The 14,408-nt window shown below is 46.8% G+C and overlaps 1 protein-coding gene across 3 annotated transcripts in view; it reads right to left on the reverse strand.

Moving 5' to 3' along the window:
• Window positions 1–14,408, reverse strand: part of LOC126094458 (semaphorin-2A-like) — an 816,626-nt gene that overhangs the window by 258,979 nt on the left and 543,239 nt on the right. The gene's annotated exons all lie outside the window — the stretch shown is intronic.

A 14,408-nucleotide genomic window follows, 5' to 3' on the forward strand; every position in this document is an offset into this window, starting at 1 on the left:
CGGATTCCAAACAATCCGTTCGACCGTAACTTTCTGCCAGCTTAAAGCTGCGTGCCAGACCGAGACTATAAACTGTAATCTTTGCCTTCTGCAGGCAAGTGCTCTACCGACTGAGCTATCCAAACACAACTCACGACTTTACTTCAGCCAGTACGTGACTCCTACGGGAGTAAATCTGTGGGGGCGGCTCATGAGTCGTGCATGGGTAGCTCAGACATTAGAAAGCTCGCCCACGGATGACAAAGGTCACAGGTTCCAGTTCTGGTCGGACTTTCAGTTTCAGTCTGCCGGAAATTTCACGTAAGTTAACACTCCACTACAAAGCGAAAATACATTCTGGGACCTGCTCTACCCTCAGGGGTAAAAAACGTAACGCACAAAAAATAAACTTAATGATCTTACTACATCAGACACAAATTACAGTCTACCTAAATAAATCATATTTATAACGCAGTTGTCCAAGTATAACTCATGAATTTTATTTTCTCAGAATTAACACCATGCCACGCTGTTTCATACTAGTAGCAGAATAAAGTTCAACACTCAATGTTGCATAATCGAACTCGACAATGCTATCATGAAAAAAAAAATGCGGTTTGAGAACTGCTGAAAAAAATCTTGTTCTTCGGCAGACGAAAACATCATCATCAAATCAACAAGGGTATGGTAGCAAACAGTGTTTGAAGTGGCTGCCATCATAGAGGAATTGTTCATACCACGTAGTCATTACGCATCCAGCTGGTAGAGAGGTATACGTCGGCATATGGATGTATTTGCTCTCCGACGACGCTGTTATCCATTTTGATTTTATTCTAGCATCGATACCATTGACTCGACGTCAAAAGAACTTTATTGCGCAAGATTTTAGCCACTTTTGACACGATATACAGGGTTTCCCGGGAGAAATGATCAAAATTCAGGGTTCTGGCAGGACGATCATCCGAAAGAAAGAAGTTTAGTATACGTGGGTTCGAAAATGCATACCTTAAGAGCTATGAGCACTTGTTGAGTAGAAGAGATATGCTTCGCTGTAGAGGAGATGGATAAGTCCTCATATGTCTTAAGGTTTGCGTTTTAGAGCGCATGTCCCATGTTTTGGTCCAAATTATCACGTCTCAAAATATGGAAAGCAAAAATCTTGCGGTAGAAGTGATTTGTTTCACTATATCGAAAATGGAGTAGTGCTCATAGCTCTTAAAGTATGCATTTTAGAGTCCATTTTTACTAGACTTCTTTGATTCGGACGATAGTTCCTATCATATCCCGGAATACAGATAATTACTCCAGGGACATCCTGTGTGAAATGAAATGCCTCAGCGAAATTCTTTCAGTGAAGGAAATTAACAACTTACGGTCAAATTTCGCTTCATAAATTCAAAATTAAAATGCTACAGCCTTTTATCTTATTTATTTCCGTCGAAGTGCGTCAAATTAGGAAATTTTCCATACGTTTCAACTAAGTGAAAACATGCCTTTAATTAAATTTACTATCATCCATAGGATTGGTTGCTTTGACTTATTGTTTGCGAAGAGCACAGAAATTTTTGTGTTAAGTACCATAATGAGAAATGCTTACAGACCGTGCTCCTGCACCCATTAATAACACACACTGCCTCACTGTTTGCTTAAAACACGAATTATATGTAGGTTATAATTAATTTCCGAAGAAGAATAAAATGTTGCTGACGGATTCAGCATAAAGAACAAAACATATATACCACTCGCTGAATGATAACAACAAGTAATACTCTCTGTAATACACTAAAATACCCTTCTATTTACCTCGGAAGGTTGCTTGTTGCAACAGACATGTTTAATGAGATTTTTGCCAATCTTATCTAATGCCAGCCTTACATAGAGGGCATCAAATGGTAGAAATGGCACATATTGTGCAGTATCCATCATTATTTCGACGTATGTTTTGGGTAATGTATGCTTCATTAATTTATCTGTGCTATAATAACTATAAACCTTGTCAAAGGTGATGTTAAATCGGTAGTGTGAATCTGTCTCCCAGTGATTGTTTTATACAAGTCGATTTTATCATAGTTCCCATATTTGTCCAGATATGCTAACGAGGAATATGCATATTAATATATACATGTTATTGGTTAGACTGCTGACTCACGAATCGAGTCCTTCACTTACTGAACGACGATGAATGAATCTGAATAACTCTAAGGTAATTCATCATCCGTTGTTATTTATTTTTAGTGCACCATGGATCCTCCATCGTTGATAACCAACTTCTTTGTTAAAGCGTTTGTAGAAGAAAAAAATCATATTTTGCGTCCCACACTACAGATATGCACTGCTGCTGCAAGGGAGAGGTATTATTGAAGATATTGTGTATTGTTATCCACACATGTCAGCAGGATTAAGTTGAAAAGTCGGATCGGCAGCAGCGTCTGTTTAATTAAACTAAAACTCGACTGAAACTTTGTAGGCCAGCCGGAGTGGTTCAAATGGTTCAAATGGCTCTGAGCACTATGGGACTCAACATCTTAGGTCATAAGTCCCCTAGAATTTAGAACTACTTAAACCTAACTTACCTAAGGACATCACACACAGCCATGCCCAAGGCAGGATTCGAACCTGCGACTGTAGCAGTCCCGCGGTTCCGGACTACAGCGCCAGAACCGCTAGACCACCGCGGCCAGCCAGCCGGAGTGGCCGAGCAGTTCTAGGCACTACAGTCCGTAACCGCGCGACCGCTACGGTCGCAGGTTCGAATCCTGCCTCGGGCATGGATGTGTGTGATTTCCTTAGGTTAGTTAGATTTAAATAGTTCTAAGTTCTAGGGGCCTGATGACCTCAGAAGTTAACTCCCATAGTGCTCAGAGCCATCTGAACCATCTGAAACTTTTTAAACTGAAATAATAATTGTGTTTTGCTGTAATAATGTAACTACACTGCAGGAAATTGAAATAAGAACACCGTGAATTCATTGTCCCAGGAAGGGGAAACTTTATTGACACATTCCTGGGGTCAGATACATCACATGATCACAATGACAGAACCACAGGCACATAGACACAGGCAACAGAGCATGCACAATGTCGGCACTAGTACAGTGTATATCCACCTTTCGCAGCAATGCAGGCTGCTATTCTCCCATGGAGACGATCGTAGAGATGCTGGATGTAGTCCTGTGGAACGGCTTGCCATGCCATTTCCACCTGGCGCCTCAGTTGGACCAGCGTTAGTGCTGGACGTGCAGACCGCGTGAGACGACGCTTCATCCAGTCCCAAACATGCTCAATGGGGGACAGATCCGGAGATCTTGCTGGCCAGGGTAGTTCACTTACAGCTTCTAGAGCACGTTGGGTGGTACGGGATACATGCGGACGTGCATTGTCCTGTTGGAACAGCAAGTTCCCTTGCCGGTCTAGGAATGGTAGAACGATGGGTTCGATGACGGTTTGGATGTACCGTGCACTATTCAGTGTCCCCTCGACAATCACCAGTGGTGTACGGCCAGTGTAGGAGATCGCTCCCCACACCATGATGCCGGGTGTTGGCCCTGTGTGCCTCGGTCATATGCAGTCCTGATTGTGGCGCTCACCTGCACGGCGCCAAACACGCATACGACCATCATTGGCACCAAGGCAGAAGCGACTCTCATCGCTGAAGGCGACACGTCTCCATTCGTCCCTCCATTCACGCCTGTCGCGACACCACTGGAGGCGGGCTGCACGATGTTGGGGCGTGAGCGGAAGACGGCCTAACGGTGTGCGGGACCGTAGCCCAGCTTCATGGAGACGGTTGCGAATGGTCCTTGCCGATACCCCAGGAGCAACAGTGTCCCTAATTTGCTGGGAAGTGGCGGTGCGGTCCCCTACGGCACTGCCTAGGATCCTACGGTCTTGGCGTGCATCCGTGCGTCGCTGCGGTCCGGTCCCAGGTGACAGGCACGTGCACCTTCCGCCGACCACTGGCGACAACATTGATGTACTGTGGAGACCTCACGCCCCACGTGTTGAGCAATTCGGCGGTACGTCCACCCGGCCTCCCACATGCCCACTATACGCCCTCGCTCAAAGTCCGTCAACTGCACATACGGTTCACGTCCACGCTGTCGCGACATGCTACCAGTGTTAAAGAGTGCGATGGAGCTCCGTATGCCACGGCAAACTGGCTGACACTGACGGCGGCGGTGCACAAATGCTGCGCAGCTAGCGCCATTCGATGGCCAACACCGCGGTTCCTGGTGTGTCCGCTGTGCCGTGCGTGTGATCATTGCTTGTACAGCCCTCTCGCAGTGTCCGGAGCAAGTATGGTGGGTCTGACACACCGGTGTCAATGTGTTCTTTTTTCCATTTCCAGGAGTGTAATTTGTAACTTATCTCCATATTTTATCGTGTGCTACAATTGTTCATTCTACACGCAGTTGACTGCTGTTACGCTCGCTGTAAGAATGACACAGTGACGGGAAAAGCGATCTACGGCACTGTCGGCTGATTTGGGATCCAGCTATACTGAAATGGGCGCACTGAGGTTCTCTGGAACTATCGGCAGTTCTCGGCAACTGCCGGATGCACTACACGAACGTTATAGTACCAACAGTGGAGCGGGCTCAGAACGCGATTCCGGTGCAGTGGGCGCGATACAAAACAGTGGCGCGCGAAACGCGTGCCCGGACGAAAATTGCGAGAGAGGGAGAAGATAAAGGTAAGAGCCGCTGCGAGGGATTATCGTTTCCCGATATCCGATACGCGGCGCCGAGCAGATCTCGCCGCGTTCGGCCTCCTGTCGCCCGCCGCTCAGCCGACTCGTTTTCCGGTTTCTGCTAACAATTTTGCCGCGTCTGGCACGCAATATGCAGCGAGCGAGGCGATGGTGGCAGCGGCGGGTCGGCGAAATTCGCTGCCGCCTGCCGCACGGCTTGCCTTCGACGCCTGCCGAACGGATCGGCGACCTCGACTCGCTCGCCCGCCCGCTCTTGCGGCGAATTCGCTCGACACCGTATTCCGCCTGGGCCGGTGGCAAAGGCTGGGGCGGGGGCCGCGGGAGGAGAGCAGATCCGTTCCGCCTGGGGGTGTCGGTGACGCGGCAGAGATACTCCCCGCGCCGCGGCTTGAATAATAAAAGCGCCGCTTCTGTACCGCAGTATTGGCTCCCGCCGGCAGGGCACCGTCGCTCGGAAACCGCCGCGCGCCGCACTCGGAATCTGTTTCGCAGCAGCCATGCGGCAGTTGCGCTGATACAGCCGGTCGGCTTGACGTGGCGTTTCTCGATTCTTTACCGGTTGTGTGTTGCTTTTATATGAAACTCGCTGCGTCACTGAACAGTGTTTCAGAGTGAAACCGAAATTTTCGAGGTAATTTCAAGCGTGATTTAAAATCCAAACTGAAGTCAGAAACCATTTCCCGAGCCACATTCAGAGACACTTTGACTCCTAAAACTAAGGGGACAAACCTCTCCTAAAACTAAGGGGACAAACCTCTGCCGGCCATTGTGACCGAGCGGTTCCAGGCGCTGCAGTCTGGAACCGCGCGACCGCTACGGTCGCAGGTTCGAATCCTGCCTCGGGCATGGATGTGTGTGATGTCCTTAGGTTAGTTAGGTTGAAGTAGTCCTAAGTTCTAGGGGCCTGATGACCTCAGAAATTAAGTCCCATAGTGCTCAGAGCCATTTGCATTTGAACCATATATATATATATATATATATATATATATATATATATATATATATATATATATATAACCTACAAGTGTCTCATTGAATTCTCCCAGGTAACCTCTGGAGACAATTGAAGAACATACTTTATAAAACACTGGGGAAATCGAACGAGGGCATCGCTAGCAATTTAGGTGCAGTGTGTAGAGATGTTCGCAGAGAACTGACCATCTTTCATGTTTCCGATAAATGATAAGAGTAGTACAGGAAAATATCAATGTTTTGCAATATGGAAAGTGCTCTTAACAATTTTGTCTACTGAGGTAGAGAAGCAACTATGTTATTTTGTTAAACGGAGCGATTTAGTATTCCATAATACCCTGCGATTTATCTAGAAAGTGCAACGAAGGTGGCACAGTAGTAATGTGCCAAATTATGGCTCCTAAGGTCTCGGATTCGATTCCTGCTAAGTTTTAGGATTTTTACCATTCATCATTTCTTTCATCTCTGGCAGTGTATTTTATGCGAAAAAATGTTCGGAGCCTCTATTAAAAAACTGCAGTTTGAAGATATGCAACGGCCTACTACTTCCAAAAGGTAAACGCCCATTAAATAACTGTGGTACTGAAATCAACCTTCGGCCGCGCGGGGTGGCTGCACGGTCTTGGGCGCCATGCCACGGTACGTGCAGCTCCCCCTGTCGAAGGTTCGAATCCTCCCGTGGGCATGGGTGTGTGTGTGTGTTGTCCTTAGCGTACGTTAGTTTAAGTTAGATTAAGTAGTGTTTAACCTTAGGACTGATGACCTCAGCAGTTTGGACCCATAGGAACTTACCACCAAAATCAAGCTTCGAGTTGGTGACAGCTTTACATTATCAGGTTGTTTCACAATGTTTTGACCATTTCGAATTTTAACAACCACAAACTAATCCCGAAAAAAGTCGAACATTTAATCGAGTTTCAAGTTTGCTTGTGAAATACTATATTGGACAAATGACGACCATTCGCGGCTACACAATAGTTGAGGCGTTTCACCCAATTTTTGAACACATCTTTCGTAACTGCTGAAGGAATTGTCGAAGTTTGATCGTGGATTCGACCATCTAACTGCGGCAAGGTTCTCGGCCAGTCGGAGTACACTCCCCCCTTCAAATGACTCTAGAGGTAAGGCGGACAAGGCGGCCATTCGACACAAGCGCATTTGGGTGGTAATGAAGAATACGCCGAATCGCGATGAATGGATACCGTCGCTGTATCTTGCTTTCAGCGTACGTTATTCATATTTGAAACCATCAAAACATAGTGAAACGCCCTGAGCTGCTATGGATGTTTAGATCAGTGGCAATAATATTCGTGCAAAAGGACAGTCGGCGTGGGTGAGCAAGTGACAGGGAATTGGGTGATTTAAGTTGGATGTAGATTGTGGCACGGATAACGGTTAGTGTTTTAAGAACACTGTAAGCATTAGGTGTTTGGCGGGAGTGCGGTACTAGGGTGGGCAAACAGGGGTGTTATTGTAGTAGCCACGTGCAACTCCACTTCTGGCCAGTGGAAAGGGATTGTCCGTATATTGGAGGATACAGGGAGGGGTTTGGATGGGGTGAGAGGGTTGGAGGAATGTTCCATTGAGGATGAAGCTATGGATGTTGTGTTGGGACAGGGTATGCATCAAAAGACATTTGCTGATGAGTAGCGAGCAGATGTTTTGATACAGGATGTTGTAGTGCTGTCACGCCATTGTATAGGATAAAAATGAGTGAGTCACTTGTAAAGCAGACCGCATATAGGACGCTGGGATAAACCATTCTTGAGTACTGCTCGAATGTTTGGGGCTATATTTGTTACCGGTTGGTTCGAAAAACAAATAAGTGTTACTGAAAGGCTTCTGGAACTCAAATGGGAATCCCTGAATGTAAGGCGACTGTCTTTTCGAGAAACACTGTTGAGAAAATTTGGAGAACCGGTATCTGAATCTGACTGGCGAACGATTCTACCGCCGCCATTGTACGTGCCGCGTAAGGACCACGAAGATATGATACGAGAAATTAGGGCTCATACGGAGGCGTACAAACGCTCATTTTTCCTTCGCTCTTTGCGAGTGAATACTAGGGGAAATGACAAACGGTCAAGTAGTTGCTTGCGGAGTTTCTATGTAGATGTACATGTAGCTACGCAACCGTTTTGGAAGAAATTTCTGCCATTAAACTGTAAATTACTATTCATTTACTTCACACAATCATGATTTCGGCTTTGAAAACATTCTGAAGTGCTAGTTAAAATGTCACACAATGTCGGACATGCCTTAATGACATAAGCAAGTTATATACCAATGTAACGACTGACTGATTAGCAGTGAAAATTGTTGTGTTTATACGCACATTTATATAGGTAATACTTTTCCGATGACTGCTGTAATCTTTTTCAGTATTTAATATCTATACAGAGAATGTCGAACGATTATTTTGACGGATACACACTTTCGAGGCCGTACCGAGTCTGTAACGACAATACCAGAAAATATGACGTGAAGGTGAGCTGCATTCTCTAAATGGTGATTAATTATTAAAATAAATTGCAGAAATGAATGATAAGCTGCACAACCCTCTGTTAGCCCACAAACACTAGTTACCATCACCAAATGAATACAGAAACAGCGCGCTTGTTGTCGCAGGAATATAACAATGGCGTTGCTCTGCGCCCAGCTTTCGTTTGAAGTAGCACATTTGTTTTCCCATGGTGGAAATGGAATAAACAAGACTAAACCCATTTTGTTTGCGCTTGGCGGAATTTGTATGTTTTTTTAATCTGAAGCGTGGACTATATCATGAAACGTATTCCAGATATCACTCCTTCTCTAGCGGAGCACATTTGCAGTTGTGTACTTTGTATCAATTAATTTTTGCCTTACACCCCCTACGGTATCAGAAGAAACAGCTTCGTTAAAGGCCATCTGAGAATCGACAACCCGTCATTTAGTTTTCAAATGGTTCAAATGGCTCTGAGCACTATGGGACTCAACTGCTGTGGTCATAAGTCCCCTAGAACTTAGAACTACTTAAACCTAACTAACCTAAGGACAGCACACAACACCCAGCCATTACGAGGCAGAGAAAATCCCTGACCCCGCCGGGAATCGAACCCGGGAACCCGGGCGTGGGAAGCGAGAACGCTACCGCACGACCACGAGATGCGGGCATTTAGTTTTGTTAGGGCTACTTTACAGCAGCAAGACGGTGTACCCAGCTTCCTTAGCAGCAATAAGTCACGACCAGCCCTACAGTCCTATGCGCTTCATTCAGAGTGAACGAGTCGACTAGTATGAAGCGACTGTTGCAACACAGTTCTCAGACCCGTCATACAGCAGGTACGAAGGAAGCTCGTTAGCTCTGATGTAACAGCGGCGCCTCGATTTGTGAAGTATGCAACCCGAACATTACTCACGTACTCGCTCCGTTTCTGATCTTTAAAAGGCAAAAGAAAAATAAAAAGATATTACAACTCGTATGGGGTGGGATATCACGACTGTCATGGGAATACTGAATCGATGCATTCAGGGGTCGCATACTCAACGCCATGCGGGATCCCTATGCTCCCATGCGGCTATACCCCAAGAGGGTACATTGTTCGCTTGATTGTGCACGGTATTACAGCCATGTCACGTAATGTTACTCAGCAAATGGGATAGTTTGCAACAAGACGAATACCCTACGAACTTCACTCTGTGCGGCACGGAGTCTCAGCGTGGATACCACTGTAGCGGCTTCCATTGACGTCGTAGGAGAGCTTCGACAGCAGTGCTTCCAAAGACAAAACTTGACATGCGAATGGCACCACGTCGGCTTTCCTCGCGAGTCCCAGTTTTGAGTACTGCAGCACGATGGGCGTAACCGCGTCTGGTGCTCCGATGAGAACAAACGTTGCCATATTGTACTCGTCATCGTCGAACGGGTCGAACACCTGAACTGGGATGTTGTTGGGTTCGTACACCATCACCGCCAGTTTGCACAGACAATAGTCTTGAGCTACATTTGTGATACGTTAAGGCTGGTAGTTGTGCCCTGACTTGGAGGCCTCGATGGCGTTATCTTTCAATAAGACTACGCAACACCACATGTTGCCTATGCTGCCTTGACTACCTCGATAGTGACAACGTTCGACTGTTACCCTGGCTAGATCTTCCACCCAAGGAAAACATGTGGCAGCGGGTTGTTGAGAGAGGGGCACATCACTATTCGCGCCGGCCGGAGTGGCCGAGCGCTACAGTTTGCAACCATGTGACCGCTACGGTCGCAGGTTCGAACCCTGCCTCGGGCATGGTTGTGTGTGACGTCCTTAGGTTAGTTAGGTTTAAGTAGTTCTAAGTTCTAGGTGACTGATGACCTCAGAAGTTAAGTCCCACAGTGCTCAGAGCCATTTGAACCATTTCTTCACTACTCGCCAGCCTTTACAGTTAAGGAGGTGTGGCACACGAATGAAGCAAAATGGACTCTATGCCCAGCTGGGTTACAACCACTGTTGCTGCCAGTGGTCATAGCTCTGTGGACTAAATTTCGCTTGCTGTACACCCCCCATATACTGATTCATTCTACCTATTACATACGCATAATAAGTAAAATTTGATGTGTTGGCAGAAGAGCCAACACCGTGTAGCTACAGGAGGCCGAAATGCACGCGTTTAAGCTCACGCAGACTGGCGTGAGGTCTGGAACAGTTAAAGGAGTTGAGTCTAATAAATAAAATACGAAGCTCTTGGAATGCTTAACTTTAATCCACAATTGGTGAACATTGCTCTTGTTGATACATTATTTAATCTCAATATAACTGGTCATGGCGCCTTGCTAGGTCGTAGCAAACGACGTAGTTGAAGGTTATGCTAACTATCGTCTCGGCAAATGAGAGCGTATTTGTCAGTGTAGCTTCGCTAGCAAAGTCGGTTGTACAACTGGGGCGAGTGCTAGGAAGTGTCTCTAGACCTGCCGTGTGGCGGCGCTCGGTCTGCAATCACTGACAGTGGCGACACGCGAGTCCGACGTATACTAACGGACCGCGGCCGATTTAAAGGCTACTACCTAGCAAGTGTGGTGTCTGGCGGTGACACCACAAAATTCTATTCTTTACTGTCACTCTTGGTGTTGCTAACTTCATGCCCAGTAGTGTAGTGATATAGTGAGCAGTTTGTCCGTTTCCTTCAGTACGCTCTGACAGCGGAAGTAACCTGTCTAGGGGCGCAGCGCCAGCCGCCGGATTCGCTGCCCCGGCGAGTGGGGCGCGCCGTCCATTATTCAGGCTCTGGCCGTCCTTCCGGAGCGACGCTACATACGTGCAGACCTGCGGCGCCGCGCGACGAGGTCGCAGAGAATATCGAGGCGCGGCCGCGGAATACTGAGCAGGACGCCTTATTGCCGCCCAGCCAGCCGGCCTGCCGATATTTCTCCCCGCTGCGGCGCGACGTCGGCATTTGCCGATCGTTCCATCATAATCGCTCCGACACTCCACTGGCGTTCGCACTCAGTCTGCTGGAAGCAGTACAGCCGATGAATTGAGAGTAGCAAATTATTTGTAAGCTATCCCGAGGATACACAGGTCATCCCCGTTTTCAAGAAGAGACGTCGAACAGATGTGCAGAACTATAGACCTATATCTCTAACGTCGACCAGTTGTAGAATTTTGGAACACGTATTATGTTCGAGTATAATGACTTTTCTGGAGACCGGAAATCTACTCTGTAGGAATCAGCATGGGTTTCGAAAAAGACGATCGTGTGAAACCCGGCTCGCGCTATTCGTCCACGAGACTCAGAGGACCATAGACACGGGTTCCCAGGTAGATGCCGTGTTTCTTGACTTCCGCAAGGCGTTTGATACAGTCCCCGACAGTCGTTTAATAAACAAAGTAAGTGCATATGGACTATCAGACCAATTGTGTGATTGCAGTGAAGAGTTCCTAGATAACAAAATGGTTCAAATGGCTCTGAGCACTATGCGACTTAACTTCTGAGGTCATCAGTCGCCTAGAACTTGGAACTAATTAAACCTAACTAACCTAAGGACATCACACATATCCATGCCCGAGGCAGGATTCGGAACTACTTAAACCTAACTAACTTAAGGACGTCACACACAACCATGCCCGAGGCAGTATTCGCACCTGCGACCGTAACGGTCGCTCGGCTCCAGACTGTAGCGCCTAGAAGCGCAGCGGCCACTCCGGCCGGCTCCTAGATCAGAACGCAGCATGTCATTCTCAATGGAGAGAAGTCTTCCGAAGTAAGAGTGATTTGAGGTGTGCCGCAGGGGAGTGTCGTAGGACCGTTGCTATTCACAATATACAGAAATGACCTTGTGGACAACACCAGAAGTTCACTGAGGCTTTTTGCGGATGATGCTGTAGTATATCAAGAGGTTGTAACAATGGAAAATTGAACTGAAATGCAGGAGGATCTGCAACGAATTGACGCATGGTGCATGGAATGGCAATTGAATCTCAATGTAGACAAGTGTAATGTGCTGCGAATACATAGGAAGAAAGATCCTTTATCATTTAACTATAATATAAAAATGGTTCAAATGGCTCTGAGCACTATGCGACTTAACTTCTGAGGTCATCAGTCGCCTAGAACTTAGAACTGATTAAACCTAACTAACCTAAGGACAGCACACACATCCATGCCCGAGGCAGGATTCGAACCTGCGACCGTTGCGGGCGCTCGGCTCCAGACTGCAGCGCCCAGAACCGCACGGCCACTCCGTAACTACAATATAGCAGGTCAGCAACTGGAAGCAGTTAATTCTATAAATTATCTGGGAGTAGGCATTAGGAGTGATTTAAAATGGAATGACCATATAAAATTAATCGTCGGTAAACCAGATGCCAGACTGAGATGCATTGGAAGAATCCTAAGGAAATGCAATCCGAAAACAAAGGAAGTAGGTTACAGTACACTCGTTCGCCCACTGCTTGAATACTGCTCACCGGTGTGGGATAGGGTTGATAGAAGAGATAGAGAAGATCCAACGAAGAGGAGCGCGCGTCGTTATAGGATCATTTAGTAATCGTGAAAGCGTTATGGAGATGATAGATAAACGCCAGTGGAAGGCTCTGCAAGAGAGACGCTCAGTAGCTCGGTACGGGCTTTTAATGAAGTTACCTTCACAGAGGAGTCAAGCGGTATATTGCTCCCTCCTACGTATATCTCGCGAAGAGACTATGAGGATAAAATCAGAGAGATTAGAGCCCACACAGAGGCATACCGAAAGACTTTCTTTCCACGAACAATACGAGGCGGGAATAGAACAGAGAACCGATAGAGATACTGAAAGTACCCTCCGCCTCACACCGGCAGGTGGATGTAGATGTAGATGTAGATGTAAATGTTGCCTTGATTCTTAGATATACACTATGTGATCAAAAGTATGCGGACACCTGGCTCAAAATGACTTAAAAGTTAGTGGCGCCCTCCATTGGTAATGCTGGAATTCAGTATGATGTTTGTCCACCATTAGCCTTGATGACAGCTTCCACTCTCGCAGGCATACGTTCAATGAGGTACTGGAAGGTTTCTTGGGGATTGGCATCCTATTCTTCACGGAGTGCTGCACTGAGGAGAGGTATCGATGTCGCGTCGTTCCAAAACATCCCAAAGGTGTTCTATAGGGTTCAAGTCATGACTCTGTGCAGACCAGTCCATTAAAGGGATGTTATTGTCGTGTAACCACTCCGCCACAGGCAGTACATTATGAACAGGTGTTCGATCGTGTTCAAAAATGCAGTCGCCATCCCCGAATTGCTCTGCAACAGTGGGAAGCAAGAAAGTGGTTAAAGCATTAATGTAGGCCTATGCTGTGATAGTGCCACGCAAAACAACAAGGTGTGGAAGAAAAACGTTGGAAGCTCGATATGGCTATTGGCAGACGATACGGTTGCCTACAAGAAAGTAGCAACGCCCGAACGCTACAGCGATTCCAAAGAGACCTGTGGAGAACTGATGAATGTTGTAGCGACTGTTAATTGACCCAGAATGTAAATAAGTGTAAAGTACTGCTATGCACAGGAGAAGAAATCCACTACTGTACTACACCATTCATGACAAACTGCTGGCAACCGTATCTACAGTAAAGTATCTAGCAATAACCATCCGAAGCGCCTTACAGTGAATTGGCCACATAAAACAAGTAGTAGGAAGGACAGCTCACCCCCCCTCCCCTCCGCAGACGTTTCGTGAAATGACCGCAACAAGAAAATTCGAGAAATTAGAGCTAATACACGCCGTGCGGGATTAGCCGAGCGGTCTAGGGCGCTGCAGTCATGGACTGTGCGGCTGGTCCCGGCGGAGGTTCGAGTCCTCCTTCGGGCATGGGTGTGTGTGTTGGTCCTTAGGATAATTTAGGTTAAGTAGTGTGTAAGCCTCGGGACTGATGACCTTAGCAGTTAAGTCCCATAAGATTTCACACACATTTTGAACAGCTAATACACAGATTTACCGAGAATTATCATTCCCACTCGCCATTCGCGTAAGGAAAAGGGAAGGGGAAATCAGATAGAGACACAAGTACCATCCGCCACACACCGTTTTACACCACCGGTGAAGGGTCACGTGACTGCTTTCGTACCAGTTAAACACCTTCTACAGCGCTCATAATTACAGTGCGGGATGAGTAATGTTTTGTCCATTGAGCTTATTTTCATCATTGAAGCTGTCACCTTCGGCAGCTCGTGGCAAAAGCGCACGCGGAGCGTAATTTTAGGATCGTACACATAGTGTTGGAACGTGGTGTTTCGTGAGTGGAGCTG

This window comes from Schistocerca cancellata, chromosome 8 (assembly GCF_023864275.1).
Source record: "Schistocerca cancellata isolate TAMUIC-IGC-003103 chromosome 8, iqSchCanc2.1, whole genome shotgun sequence".
NCBI lineage: Eukaryota > Metazoa > Arthropoda > Insecta > Orthoptera > Acrididae > Schistocerca > Schistocerca cancellata.